Raw genomic sequence first — 13,956 nt, forward strand, 5'->3', positions numbered from 1 at the left:
ACATTGATCATGTATTGTGACGACTACATCAGTAAGTAGTAACCGGGACCAACGGCTTAACATGCCTTCCGGAGCACGGATCATCTTACTTTCGGACAATTAGGTGACCAGCTTGTAATGTCCTAACCAAACTAGGTTTCCCTAGTTTGCGTAGGACATTACAAGTTCCCACTAGGAATAGAACCCGGGCCTCCGGATCACCGATGTCGTTGAACTTACTTTTTCATTGAAGTTCTATTTATCCACTTAGTTTAACCAAAAATGTATTATGTATAAGACTAAATGGACACTTAACAGCAAATTAGCAGAGAGAGGGAGCTTATACGCCCGATAGTCATTACAGATAATTGTGGCAAAAACTAACGACCCTTGGGCGACTCACACGCAAAAACTGATTCGATGATAGGGGATGGAGTGAAGTTAATCGGTGTCATCCATACTTAGAGAATTCGAAGCCGATTCCAACGGAGATAGAAGAAACGGTAATGAGCTTTATTCTGTTTTGAGTCTTAAGAATTATAGAGATACAAGTATAGGATTCTGTTGTATGTTGTAACAGGGTGTTAGTGACATCGTAACGAAAACTTTGAGGGATGATTCAGGCCATGATTCTGAGTTGATATCAAATGGAATTTTCCGTCGTTACAAGTACATACAAGTAGCCATACATACAAGTACATGGGTGTTAGTGGATTTTTCTATTGAAAACTTCATGTTTTTGATTATTTTCAGTTCCATACTTTTGCGACGATTACTTTTACGGCGATGTTTGATCAATACCTTTTTACCGGTGTAATTATATTAATTAATTAGTTTATGTATATCTCTCTCTCTCTCTTTATTGAAGAGTTGTGCTCTTGTCTGTGGAGTAATCGCCATTCCTCTCTACTTCCCGCCAAATCCTTCACCTCCTGATATGACACGACCTGCACCTTATCTTTTATTTGTTTCATAAATGTTCTCCTAGGTCTACCCCTTCCTCTCTTCCCTTCAATTTTTCCTTTTATAAGTTTGTTGTTAGTTTATGTATGCAAGTGTAAAATCTCTTGATAGCCCTGTGCAGAGAATGCGTGACTTACATTGTAGTGTTATCCACTAAACCAGTGTATTCAACATTATGGCTTTGAATTCATGTTTGGATCAAATATTAAAGAGTGCTGATCAGGTTAGAAATAAAAATGAAGTTCGCCTTAGTAAAAATATTGTAATAAAATTAAAAATTAAAAAAAACCCCGACCAGAAGAATGTACTCTAACAGCAGACCAGCTCAGTGGTTCCAGAAGACATTAGTGTTTCAAATGTCAGATCCCACATATGCTTGCAAGCAAACTGAGCGTGGAACATTCCTATCACACCTAACATACAACCTGATGACCTTGAAGACCTGAACCGATTTCCACCAAACATAGCTAAGAACACTCTCGACTGATATACCTTTTAAACGAAAAAAACCGCATTAAAATCGGATCATCCGTTCTTCTTCTATCGTGTGGGTTGTGAGGTGGAGTACCAACCTCATCAACCCTGGTGTCAGGGTTACTATTGAGCCGCCAAAGCCATCATCCGTTTGGGAGCTATAATGCCACAGACAGACACACATTTACACACACACACAGACACGTCAATCTTATAACACCCCGTCGTTTTTGCATCGGGGGTTAAAAAGACACACAAAAATGACAAGAAGACAAAAGAGTAGACATATCTTTTTCATAGATAATAATTAATATCACTTGGTTTCCAGGATTCCTGACTGGTTAACGGCAATAGGCTTCCTGACACCCACATGGGGTTATACTATACACGACCTCTGCCCAGCCCTTCGGCGTGATACCATGTTATGTTATGCAAGTGTGCGCCTATAAGCAATATCCGAGCCCATCTAGCCCCACGAGCTTTCCACAAATGCGAGGCATCTGCTAGTTTTTGCCTCATAAATGAGATGATTTGTCTGACTAAATGTTCCCCAGGGCCCGCCTACTTACTCCTCGTTATATTGTGTGTGTCTGCACAAATTTAACGGCTATTATTTCAAGGAGGTGCTTAGAAATCAAATGTAAGGACTGGAATTACATTAATATTAATATTATTGTGTTCCGTGTATCCATCTCAAGACCTTTCTTCTTGCCAATTTCATGTTTCTAAGTATCTAAGTTTCTATGTGAAGTATGCTCCCCTACGAAAAACAATCCAGCTTCTACAGAATAAACATCCAGCGGATATTAGAGAGCGTCTATCAGTTGCTTCTTTCAAAGCTAAATTAAAAGAGGATTATCTATCACATAATGCCTAATGTATATTTATGTATATTATTATAGTACAGGATATTATACTATGTATATTTAAATAAAATTTTTTAGACTTGTGTATATTTATATTACTTATGTATATATTTGCATGAACACTTTGTACCTTCCCACTTTTATTGACCTCTCATACCATGCGGGGTTGGCTGGAAGAGATGTCTTTTAGAGATAAATCCACCTTTTGTACCTATTTTTGTCTTTTTTTTTTTTCATTTATTTAAATATTGTATACAATAAAAAGTTTAATAATAAATGAATGTTGCTAAAAATGTTGTTGAAAATATAGCTGAAAGTCTCTATATCTGGATTTGCATTGATTTTGAAGCTTGATTTTTTACAGCTTCAAAGGACCGCAGACATAGGTAACTTCCTCCAGCCGTTCTCGAGAAAAAGAGGGTTTTGAGAGACAGATGGACAGACAACAAACTTCAACCAAGTGGTCCTATAAAAGTTCCGTTTTACCTGTCTAGGTTCATAACATACATACATAAATAGCCTATATACCTACGTCCCACTGCTGGGCACAGGCCTCCCCTCAATCTCACGCTGCTCCAATGCGGGTTGGTGGAGGTGTTTTTACGGCTAATAGCCGAAACTAACGGCTTGACGTGTCTTCCAAAGCATGAAATCATCTTACTTTTTTCGGACAATGAGGTGATTCAAGCCTGAAAAGTCCTTACTAAACAAAGGACAGTCTCCTCACAAAGTGATTTCGACAATGTCCCAATCGGGAATCGAACCCGGACCTCCAGATCGTGAGCCTAACGTTCTAACCACTAGACCACAGAGGCTGTCTAGGTTCAGAGCCTTAAAAATATCTAAGTTCTTACCGTTCCATTCTAAAATTCAATTCAACACCACCGATGCTTAAAAAAGAAGGATCTTACAATGGGCAATCCGTCTCCACTGTATTCAATTAGGTGGTATATTTATTTGCTGAACTAAAGATCGTCTTACTGCGCTTACCCTGCAGCGCTAAGATGGATCGACTGCAGTTATCTTGTGAGAACAGTTGGCTGGGACTAGTATGGATATGACTATCAATGTGCATTTAGTATTTTGCTATTGAATTGTAAAAAAATAAAATCGTATTTTTGAGGAGTTTGTTGCGTTACTTCTTCTCCCTAACCTCTTACCTTTGAAATCGTAGTAGATTAGTATTATAGGAACATAAATAAAAAGTAGTTTGACTTTCAATAAGGTGTGGATTCTATCATCCTATATTAGTGACGACCGTTTCTTATTTTAAAAAAAGGCGACGTTGTGTTTTTTTTGTACTGTTTTTGATGCACTAAAATAAATAAATTAATAATTTATGAATAGACAACGTCGGTCATTTACCTCACAAGCCTTACGATAGAAGAAATTTTGACAAATTTTGTGTTTTTTTTTAAAATACTGTATCGTACATACATACACATACATAAACTCACGCCTATTTCCCACCGGAAACGTACTGTACTGTACTGTATCGTAATTATGCATAACCGTGGTAGCCCAGTGGTAGAACGCTTGCCTCTCACTTTGAGGTCGCATGTTCGAATCCAGCACAGGCCTAAATCAATGATTAACAAATTTGTTTTCCAATGCAGGTTTGGATCATAAATGATTATCACGTGTTCAGCGGTGAAGGCAAACATCGTGAGGAAACCCACATTCCCGAGAAATGCGTTTTCGGAGGAATGTGACCTTACCTGTATTGGGCTGGTTTCCCTTCGCGGGTTGGAAGGTCAGACAGTCGCGTCTTCTGTAAAAACCGGACCTGTCAAATCTTCAGGTTATGTAAGCGGACCCTGTGAAAAACGAGATAATGCTAAGGAAATGAATGTCATATCCACACTATTACTTCATGGTCCACTTGATCAATCACTGGGTTTTTCAGTGCACCTCTTGTAATAAATGTTGGAGGAATTTATTTTTTTAATTGTTTCAACGTTCAACTCATTTTAATTTCTATTTATCTTTTAGAGAAATTAAATTGTTGTTGTTGGTAATTCACCTCACAACCCACACGATAAGAAGAAGAAGAAGAGAAATTAAATGAATAACACTTGTTGGATTGTGGTAGAGAGAGGAAAAATGTGATCAAATTAATTTACATAGCGAACATTTCTTAGAGGTAAATGATATTATTTGTTGTTTTTTTAGACGTATATTGACCAAATTGGAGATGTCCTTAGAAAAGGTTTAGTACGATCTACTCTGCATCGGCGTGCGTGTATGAATCGATTGGTGAATGTAGAGGAAGCAAGAGAAGTGTGCGGGTGAGAGCCTTCAGCGCTCCCCATTTGTCAGGCCAAGTAGTTAATGCCATCTGCGGCAAATCTACAATAAGTCACGTCAAAAAAAAATATAAAAAAGCTTAGGTACCCCGGTGGGAAATAGGCGTGAGTTTATGTATGTATGTATTTTTAAACTGGTCTGTAAACCTATCATTATACAGCTCATTTTTAATTAGTTCATTCATAATTAGTACGATATCCCTGTTCATAGAACGCATGACTACAGTTACCTAATAGGCGTGACTTACATTGTAGTACCACTGAATTCAACTTCAGTGCGGATCGGTGGTTATTAACGACTGCTAATGCAACCGGGACCAACGGCTTAACGTGCCTTCCGAAGCACGGAGGAGCTCGAGATGAAAACTTTTTTTGTGGTCAATTATTAGCTATTACACTAATATAAAGAGCATGTAAGTATGTAGTTGTAATAAAAAAAGGGAATACGTGGCGACCTCAGCCTTCCTCGAACTCTGCTGAAATTGGTATTCTTAGACAGCATCTTAGTGACCACATGCCTATCATGCTAATACTAGAAAACGTAAACCCAAAACGTAAATCTTGTCCATTAATCACATGTCTAGATCACGTGGCGATAGAGAATGAATTACGGGATACCAGTTTTTCTGAGGTGATGGCCACGGAGGATGCAAACTCTGCCACCAACAAGTTTGTATCACTTGTCAAAGCAATTGTATCGAAGTACACCACTCATTCAAAGGTACCTAAAAAGAATCGCACCTTAAAACAGTGGATGACTCCTGGTTTATTAAAATGCACCAGGCATAGGGACAAACTACATAAAAGTTGCGAAATGATTTAAATAATATTACTCTTAAACTAATCTACTGTAGATATCGTAATTTTTGTAATCGGCTATTGCGGAAGTTAAAAAAGGAATATGAACAAAATGAACTTTTAAGGGCAGGTAAAAATCCAAAAGAATTATGGAAAACAGTAAAAAGCATTACTAATACTCAAAAACTTGTTTCTCAACCAATTGAACTCCTAGACATCTGTGATAACCCTAAGGAATCTATTGATTCTGTTTGCAGCTATTTCAGCAAAGTAGGAATATCGCTTGCAAATAACATTATTGAAAACAATCCGGATCTATTTCCCACAAACATAACCTCCACCGTTGCAGCAGAGGGGACAGCTTCATGCTCTCTATCTAACTCCTTGGTCTTATTGGAAGTGGATGAAACGGAAGTGGAATCTATCATTCTGAATTTACGTCAGAACTGCACCACCGGGTGGGATGATATTCCAGCTGCGGTCTTAAGAAATGGTAGACAGTTTCTGGTCCCTGCACTGACTCACATATGTAACCGCTCTATAAATACAGGTGTTTTTCCCGACGCTCTAAAAATAGCCGTAATTCATCCTATACATAAGGCAGGAGGCAGAGACTGTGTCGATAACTATCGACCAATATCCATCTTAACGTCCATTTCCAAAATCCTTGAAAAGGTTCTGAACAAAAGGCTTAGAAATTTCCTTAACAACAATAAGTTAATTGCTCAGAACCAATATGGATTTAGAGAAGGAATTTCAACTGAAGATGCAGTTATGAATCTCACACAAAATATTGCCAAAGATCTGGATTCAAAAACTAAGTCGTTAGGCGTCTTCCTAGATCTGACGAAGGCATTTGACACAGTCTCGGTTTCCATCCTTATCAACAAACTGGAGCGTATGGGGATTCGTGGGCTTCCCTTAGAAATATTCAAAGATTATCTATCAAACAGAAAACAATTTGTCAAAATAGATTCCTATATTAGTAATGAAGAAACTATACTCTGTGGAGTCCCGCAAGGTAGTATTCTTGGACCGACTCTATTTCAGGTCTATATTAATGATCTGTGTAAGCTTTCCCTCCCAAATTGTAATCTATATACATATGCAGATGATACCGCTATTATTGTTCGGGGTAGTGACTGGGACCAGGTAAGGGATCGAGCTGAGGATGTACTATCGGTTGTGGTGAGGTGGCTAAGTACTAATTTACTCACTCTTAATTTGGGCAAGACTAATTTCATCCCCTTCTCTATACGTCACAATTCAAAACCACCTAATGATTTTGTACTAAAAGCACACAAATGTACTAGATCTTCTGATAGTTGCTCTTGTCATAAATTAAATAAAGCTAATACTGTCAAATACCTAGGGGTGCAGATTGACGATCGTCTTTGCTGGAACAAGCAGATAGATTACATTTCTACTAAGGTTGTACATCTGATATACATCTTTAAGTTATTAAGAAATAGTGCCTGTAGTGAAGTACTAAGAATGACTTATAATGCATTGTGTCAGTCTATAATCTCATATTGCATACCAGTATGGGGCGGTGCGATTAAAAGTGGCATGCTAAAAGTGGAAAGAGCACAAAGAGCGGTATTAAAAGTGGTGTCAAAAAAGCCGTTTATATACCCTACAGAACAACTTTATTTGGATTGCAAAGTCCTAACTGTCAGGAAACTCTTTGTGCTAAAATCAGTCTTACGCGTGCATAAAATAACGCCACCATCTGACAAATCACAACGTAGGAATGCCTTGCCTGCTGTCCCGCATAAAACTGGATTCACTGAACATCATTTCTATGTCTTGGGCTCCTTATTATATAGAAAAATCGATAAAATTCTAAGTCTAAGGGATCTAAATAAATATGAAGTTAAACATAAAGTCGTAAATTGGATTCTTAATTTGAACTACTCTAAAACTGAGGAACTATTGAAATTCATTGCATAATCTGCTTACTTGACCAATGTGTTATTTGCTTTTACATACAAATCTTAACCTAGCTTTGTTGCTAACGCAGTTGCCCTGTTATTTTTCACAAATCCTTAATACATAATTGCACACGTACATGCGTTAGTGGAAGCTGCTTATAGCACGATAGCAGTTTCTGAACCCAAGACAACATTTAAGTCGTAGGGCTATCGCAAACACTCACACAGTTACACACAAACACACACACACACACTAATATATACACATACACACACACACACACAAACCCAATTTACATACAAAATGCATGTTTATTTGTTCTTATTTAAGCACAGTTTATTGTCAAATAAATTCAGTTTAACAATGGTCTGCCTAAACTGATGTTATAAAAGATGTAATTGCTGAACACTGCTCCCTGAGATACAGGTCTCCTAGTTCAGGTAGCAGGGTTATACTTCTGTAGCATTTGTGTGTCCTAGCTGTAGCACCCAATGTTGTGTCGATCTTTTCTATGACAATAAACAATTATTTTATTTTTTTTATTTTTATTTTTATCTCAACCTTAACTCGAGTTTACACCTTTAAGGAATGACGTCATTAATTTGGTATTATTTTGTTGGCAATATGATAAATATTTCGACTCCAGTGAGTAAAGACCTCATGTCGAGGATTTAAATGTCAACTTAAAATGCCAAAATGCTCAGCTGAGGTCGAATCGAGTAGAGAAATAGGCACATCTTAGAACAAAGGTGTAAGTAGATTTACCTCTAATATATATTTGTTTATTTTAATTGTGGGTTCTATGCAGCTTAAAACACAATAGATACGGGACTGAAAACAAAAATCTAAAATTTTTATGAATTTTGTGACAGGAAATTCCACTTGATATCAACTCAGAATCATGGTCTGAATCATCTCTCACAGTATTCGTTACGATGTCTCTAACACCCTGTATAGGTAGTAGGAAACCGTAGTAGCTCGTAAACAAACTATTAGTCGGCGGGTTATGTTAAGCTATTCAGGTCGTAGGCTACGACACGGCTATTTATTTATGCGACACTAAACCTTGTTCTCTGGCTAACATTTTGCTGTTGTTAGGGGTGTCATCTTTGAAAATATGCTTAACAAGTTCACTGTGTATGAACCACATATTCATCAATAAATTTGAAACTCATACGTGCGTGTCCCATATGGTCGTAAGGCCCAAAGTCCTTTCAAAATCCAAATTCTCATTGTTTAACTATTGTGTCTGGAAATCCGGGCCTTACGAGGACATGTGGGGCACATTTTTTCTTGCCATAGTGTGTATGTACATAAATTCTGATGTGTTTTTCGAAATCATTGCACTTGAGGGGTTGATATCTAACTTTCAGTTACGCAGTGAACGTGTATTTAACATAAACAGCCTATATACTGCCCTCAATCAACCGGAGGTAGTAATAGAGCATATTATTATACTCTATCACGCTGCTCCACTGCGGGTTGGTGGAGATGTTTTACGGCTAACCAACGGCTCAAGGTGCGCCCGAACGTACATTCGAATCTCGGTAGGGATATGTTACAAAACTCACTATGTAGACTATAGTTTTGGTTAGAACATTGCAGGCTGATCACCCTATTGTCTGAAAGTAAGATAATCTGTGCTTAGAAAGGCACGTCAAACCGTTGGTTCTGGTTACTACTTATACTGATGTAAGTACGCTTCTTCTTCTTAAAGAAGTATTCAAATTCTATCATCTCTGTCAGTTTTTATTATTAACAAAATTTATTGTCTGGTGCCTTCGGTGGCTACGTAGCAACCTTGACAACAGGGTTGATAAGATCGGTCATTGGTCTCACAGCCCACTCGAGAGAAGATATTAACTAAATTAGGATATCTCTCAGTCGCCAGCCCTATACAGGGGGCGCTAATTTCCCCCACAACGACAACCTAATCGATTGCATGACAATTTATAGCACATTGTTAGAAGAAGATTTACGCCCCGCATTGTGCCGCCGGATTCATTTAATTTGAACACCCTGTAGTGTAAGTTATTGGATGTTATATTGTTGCTATAATGATGGCCCAAAGTGGAACGTGCGCTTTGAATTCAAAGGTTGCAGATTTGAATCCGTGTTACGGTTGGTATAAACATCTTGAACCCGGTATAGAATTCAAATCAATTCAAATCACTTTATTAGACATAAGCTCAATACCTCCCTTACCTGTTGTCTTGGGTGCGAGCCCTCAGCGGTCCCAATTTGACCGGCCAAGTAGTTGCCATCTGCATACTTACATAAAGTCTCGCCTGATTCCCACCAGAGTAAACAGAGAATATGGAATTCCATTTGCTTCGATCCCTTCGACGCCGGCACCTCTTGAACTGGCCAATAATTTCAATAAAAATAATGATTAACTCCGTACTCACGCAATATTTCCAAAAGTCCGAGACTTTATAGCCCCATAATCTCCCTAGCATTATCCCGTTTTTCCCAGGGTCCGCTTACCTAACCTGAAGATTTGACAGGTCCGGTTTTTTTCGCGGGAAAAGTCCAAAAAAAAGTGAAGTTAAGTTAGTTTATACAGATAGCCCCGAGCCCCCGAGATATGGAAATGACAAACATAAACATTGTTGCTATAATAATTATTATAAGTAATAACGTAACGTAAGCCCACGATTACATCTCAAAAGGGGTAGTCAGAGGTACATCCATTGCAAGATGAACTAAGTACCCACTCCTCACCGAGCTTTCTGTTAGATAGATATTATAGGTGAACCGTATCGCCTTCTATAATGGTCGAGTTAATTTTAATTACGTTGCAAACATTTGTCTTCGGTGTTTTTTTGCTGGGATCTACTACCTTTAAGTAGGTAGGTAATTCATCTCGAAAGTGGCTTTGAAAGGCTAAATTATATGCTTTAATCTTTCTTAGGACACTAAACACAAAGCGGTTTTAATTTTCTTAATTGTTGTCTGAGACGCAGCAGGCACCACTTTGCAAATAGAAAAATAATAAATAATAAAATATTGCAGACCAAAAGATACGTATACTACACTACTACAGTGATTATAATATGTAGTGATGTGGCATGGCAGGCAGTAAAAAAGGCGCAAAACTTACATAAAAAGAGTTGTATAACCTAACCTTTAGGAAGATGAGACAAGAGTACAAGAACAAACAATTTGAATAAGTAAAGCACCCTGTTATTTCTCTCCTTTTATTTTCTTATTTCCTTCTTAGTCCCCGGGAATGAAACGTCACTGAATTTAATATGTTATATAATTATGTTATATTGTGTGTGTGTACACAAAACAGGGTGCTTTACTTATTCAACTGTTTGTTCTTGTATTCTAGTTGTTCTTGAACGGTCACGAGCATTAATATGTATGTACACTTTGGTACCATGTCACATTAACTTTTTTGACAAACTGAACTGTAAGTCTCACTAAATGTCAAATATGTTAGTGCGACAGAGTCTTAAAGTGGGTACATTATATTGCTCATGGATGTACCTATATCAAAGTCATATTGAGTGGATTAGACCTCAAGCAGAATTCGAACCCAGAATGCTATGAAGTCAGTCACGAAATTTTACTCCGTTTATCGTTACTCCTTCAATGAGAGATTTTCCAGGCTATGTTCACCAAAACAATGTAGATGGCGTTGTAAAGATTTAAAGTGATAATCATTTACCTATTTTCTTATTGCTCAAGTACGTAATTATTCGAAAATATAATGCACCTAATGGCAGAGGCATATACAAAAATCTTCTTCTATCGTGTGGGTTATGAGGTGAATTACCAACCTCATCAACCCTGGTGTCAGGGTTACTATTGAGCCGCCAAAGGCCCCTGACATGACTCATATAACGACTACGTACTTACATCAGTAAGTAGTAACCGGGACCAACGGCTTAACGTGCCTTCCGGAGCACGGATCGTCTTACTTTCGGACAATCAGGTGATCAGCCTGTAATGTCCTAACCAAACTAGGGACCACAAAGTAATTTTTGTGATATGTCCCCACCGGGAATCGAACCCAGGACCTCCGGATCGTGAGCCCAACGCTCAACCACTGGTCCACGGAGGCCATATAAAAATAATTGTTGCTTGATATTTGGATCAGACATGGTATAAAATTATGTTGCTACCTATATTGCTTCTCTTTATTTTGATCATAATAATAATGGGTCGAAGATGTGTTGTGTCTGGGTGTAATAACAAGGGTAACAGCCTCTGTGGTCTAGTGGTTAGAGCGTTAGGCTCACGATCTGGAGGTCCGGGTTCGATTCCCGATGGGGACATTGTCGAAATCGCTTTGTGATTCTGTCCTTTGTTTGGTAAGGACTTTTCAGGCTTGAATCACCTGATTGTCCGAAAAAGTAAGATGATTCCGTGCTTCGGAGGGCACGTTAAGCCGTTGGTCCCGGCTATTAGCCGTAAAAACACCTCCACCAACCCGCAGTGGAGCAGCGTGGTGGAGTATGCTCCATACCCCCTCCGGTTGATTGAGGGGAGGCCTGTGCCCAGCAGTGGGACGTATATAGGCAGTTTATGTTATATGTATGTTATGTTTTAGGGAACGTAGCCTCGGTTTGCCCGAACAAGTCCGTCTCCGTCCATGCGAATTAAAAACCTATATTTTTACCCCACTTTAGCATGAAACTCATATTTACATAGTAGATTGCAATAAAGTGAATTTATCTTCCCACAGTAAAACCCACGTTTTTATTACGGCTATGTCGACTGAGCTGATATTGTTTGCGGGCGAATAATGTACTGCAGCTTTTAATATTATGCAAGTGGAAGATAGTTTTGTATTTTTTTTATCCGGTGATTTAGTGGTTGGATAGGCGATAAAATTGTGTATATTCCTGGCTTGAGTTTTAATTAAAAAATTGTATCTCGTTTCTACTGTTCGAATGTGCGGAAAGTGGAATAAAGTTGGGTAAAGTCAAAGAACAAAGAATAATGCTACGTGTAGAACGGTAACTCCCCCCCCCCCCCCCCCCCGCACCAATTCGTATCGTGCGCCCTTCACCCCCTCTGGGTGTTACTTTAGTCTTAAATGGCTGTAAGCCGCTAAGGATTAAAGAGCAGAGCGCGCGGATCAGCAACTAATGTCGTAATCAAACTAGGGACCACAAAGTATTTTTTGTGATATGTCCCCACCGGGAATCGAACCCGGGGCCTCCGGTTCGTGAGCCCAGCGCTCAACCACTGAACCACGGAAAAATCCAAACCTTTACATAACACCATATCATCGAGCCATCCAGACACGGTTGCTTATCGCAAATATTACAGCTATTAGCAAAATCACGGTGAAAGTAAATAATCATCTTTGGCGGAAGGAAATAGATTATAGAACCAGTTGAGTGAAAGTATCGGTCAATACACTAGGGGATGGAGCTTTGCTACTCATAATGGTGACTGTAAATAGTAACAGCACAGCCACAGGCCTCCCCTCAAACAACCAGAGGGTATGAAGCTTACACCATCATGCTGTTCGTAATTGAAGTACTTAGTCAAATGTACATTCATCGCAAGATTAAAAATACTAAAATGCCTTATGCAGAGAGAATCCTACTCTTTGAGGTAAATAAAATAGACTTTTAAATTGGCGGTTATTGCAGCTTCACTGTTGTTTCATTGTGGCAAGCAAACCTGTGTATAATTTGAAAAAATTAGTAATTTTAATTTAATTTTTAATTTTTTAATATTAATTTATTTTTTAAAATTTTATTAGATTAAATACACAAGTATTTAATGTAATACAATTACATCCCAATTGGGGTAGATAGTCAGATCGCAAGATGAAGTATGTATCCACGCTTCATCAAGCTTTCTGTTACACCAACGTGATAGGTGGCAAGCTGTATCTCCGTCTATAATGGTCGAGCCAACATTGTTATTGAAAACGGCACGTAAAATCAAAATCAATATAGTTTATTCGCTTTGAATAGTACATCAAACATATGACCGTTATTGGGACTTCCTAGTAAGCCTCATGTAAAGAACACACACACACATCTCATGTCATAAGTATTTCTCTAAAATGTTAATTATTATTGTTAAAAGAAGTGAGCTCCATCAGCTCATTCCACCAAGTCCATTCCATCTGAGGACATCCAGACGTACTGCGGGTTACCATCCTTACTTGGTTGACATACCACTAATCCGCACCAAGCGATTCGCTTCATCTTTCATAATGCGCACAGCCAATGAATGGAATAGGCTACCAGCGTCGATGTTTCCTGTATCTTATAACCTGGGGTCCTTTAAATCACAGGTGAATAGGCATTTTCCGGGTAAGCTCGTTCCAACGTCGATCTCTTCTCCTTGTGGAAGAACGAAGTCAAGAGCAAACCCAACTTAATTAAAAAAAATAAAGAAATAAATAGATATAAGTATTATCAACATTGTAATGGAAATTAGGAAGAGCGGGGCTTCCTGACACGGTCTGTGTCAGGTTAACATTTTAGAGAAATACTTATGAGATGAGATGTGAGTGTGTGTGTAAATGTGTGCGTGGGTGTGTGTGTAACGTGTTAACCCTGCGACGAGACAGCGTCTTGGGATCAGAAGCTGCTATTGTTATAGCAGCTAAAGTAAGATAAATTAATAACTCATTGACGTAAATCCGTTACCGGAGT

At 38.5% G+C, this 13,956-nt stretch overlaps 1 protein-coding gene across 2 annotated transcripts in view; it reads left to right on the forward strand.

Moving 5' to 3' along the window:
* The window catches only part of LOC126368856 (uncharacterized), a 198,147-nt gene that overhangs the window by 31,408 nt on the left and 152,783 nt on the right, over window positions 1–13,956 (forward strand). The window lies entirely within an intron of this gene.

The sequence above is a fragment of the Pectinophora gossypiella genome, chromosome 8 (assembly GCF_024362695.1).
Source record: "Pectinophora gossypiella chromosome 8, ilPecGoss1.1, whole genome shotgun sequence".
Lineage (NCBI taxonomy): Eukaryota > Metazoa > Arthropoda > Insecta > Lepidoptera > Gelechiidae > Pectinophora > Pectinophora gossypiella.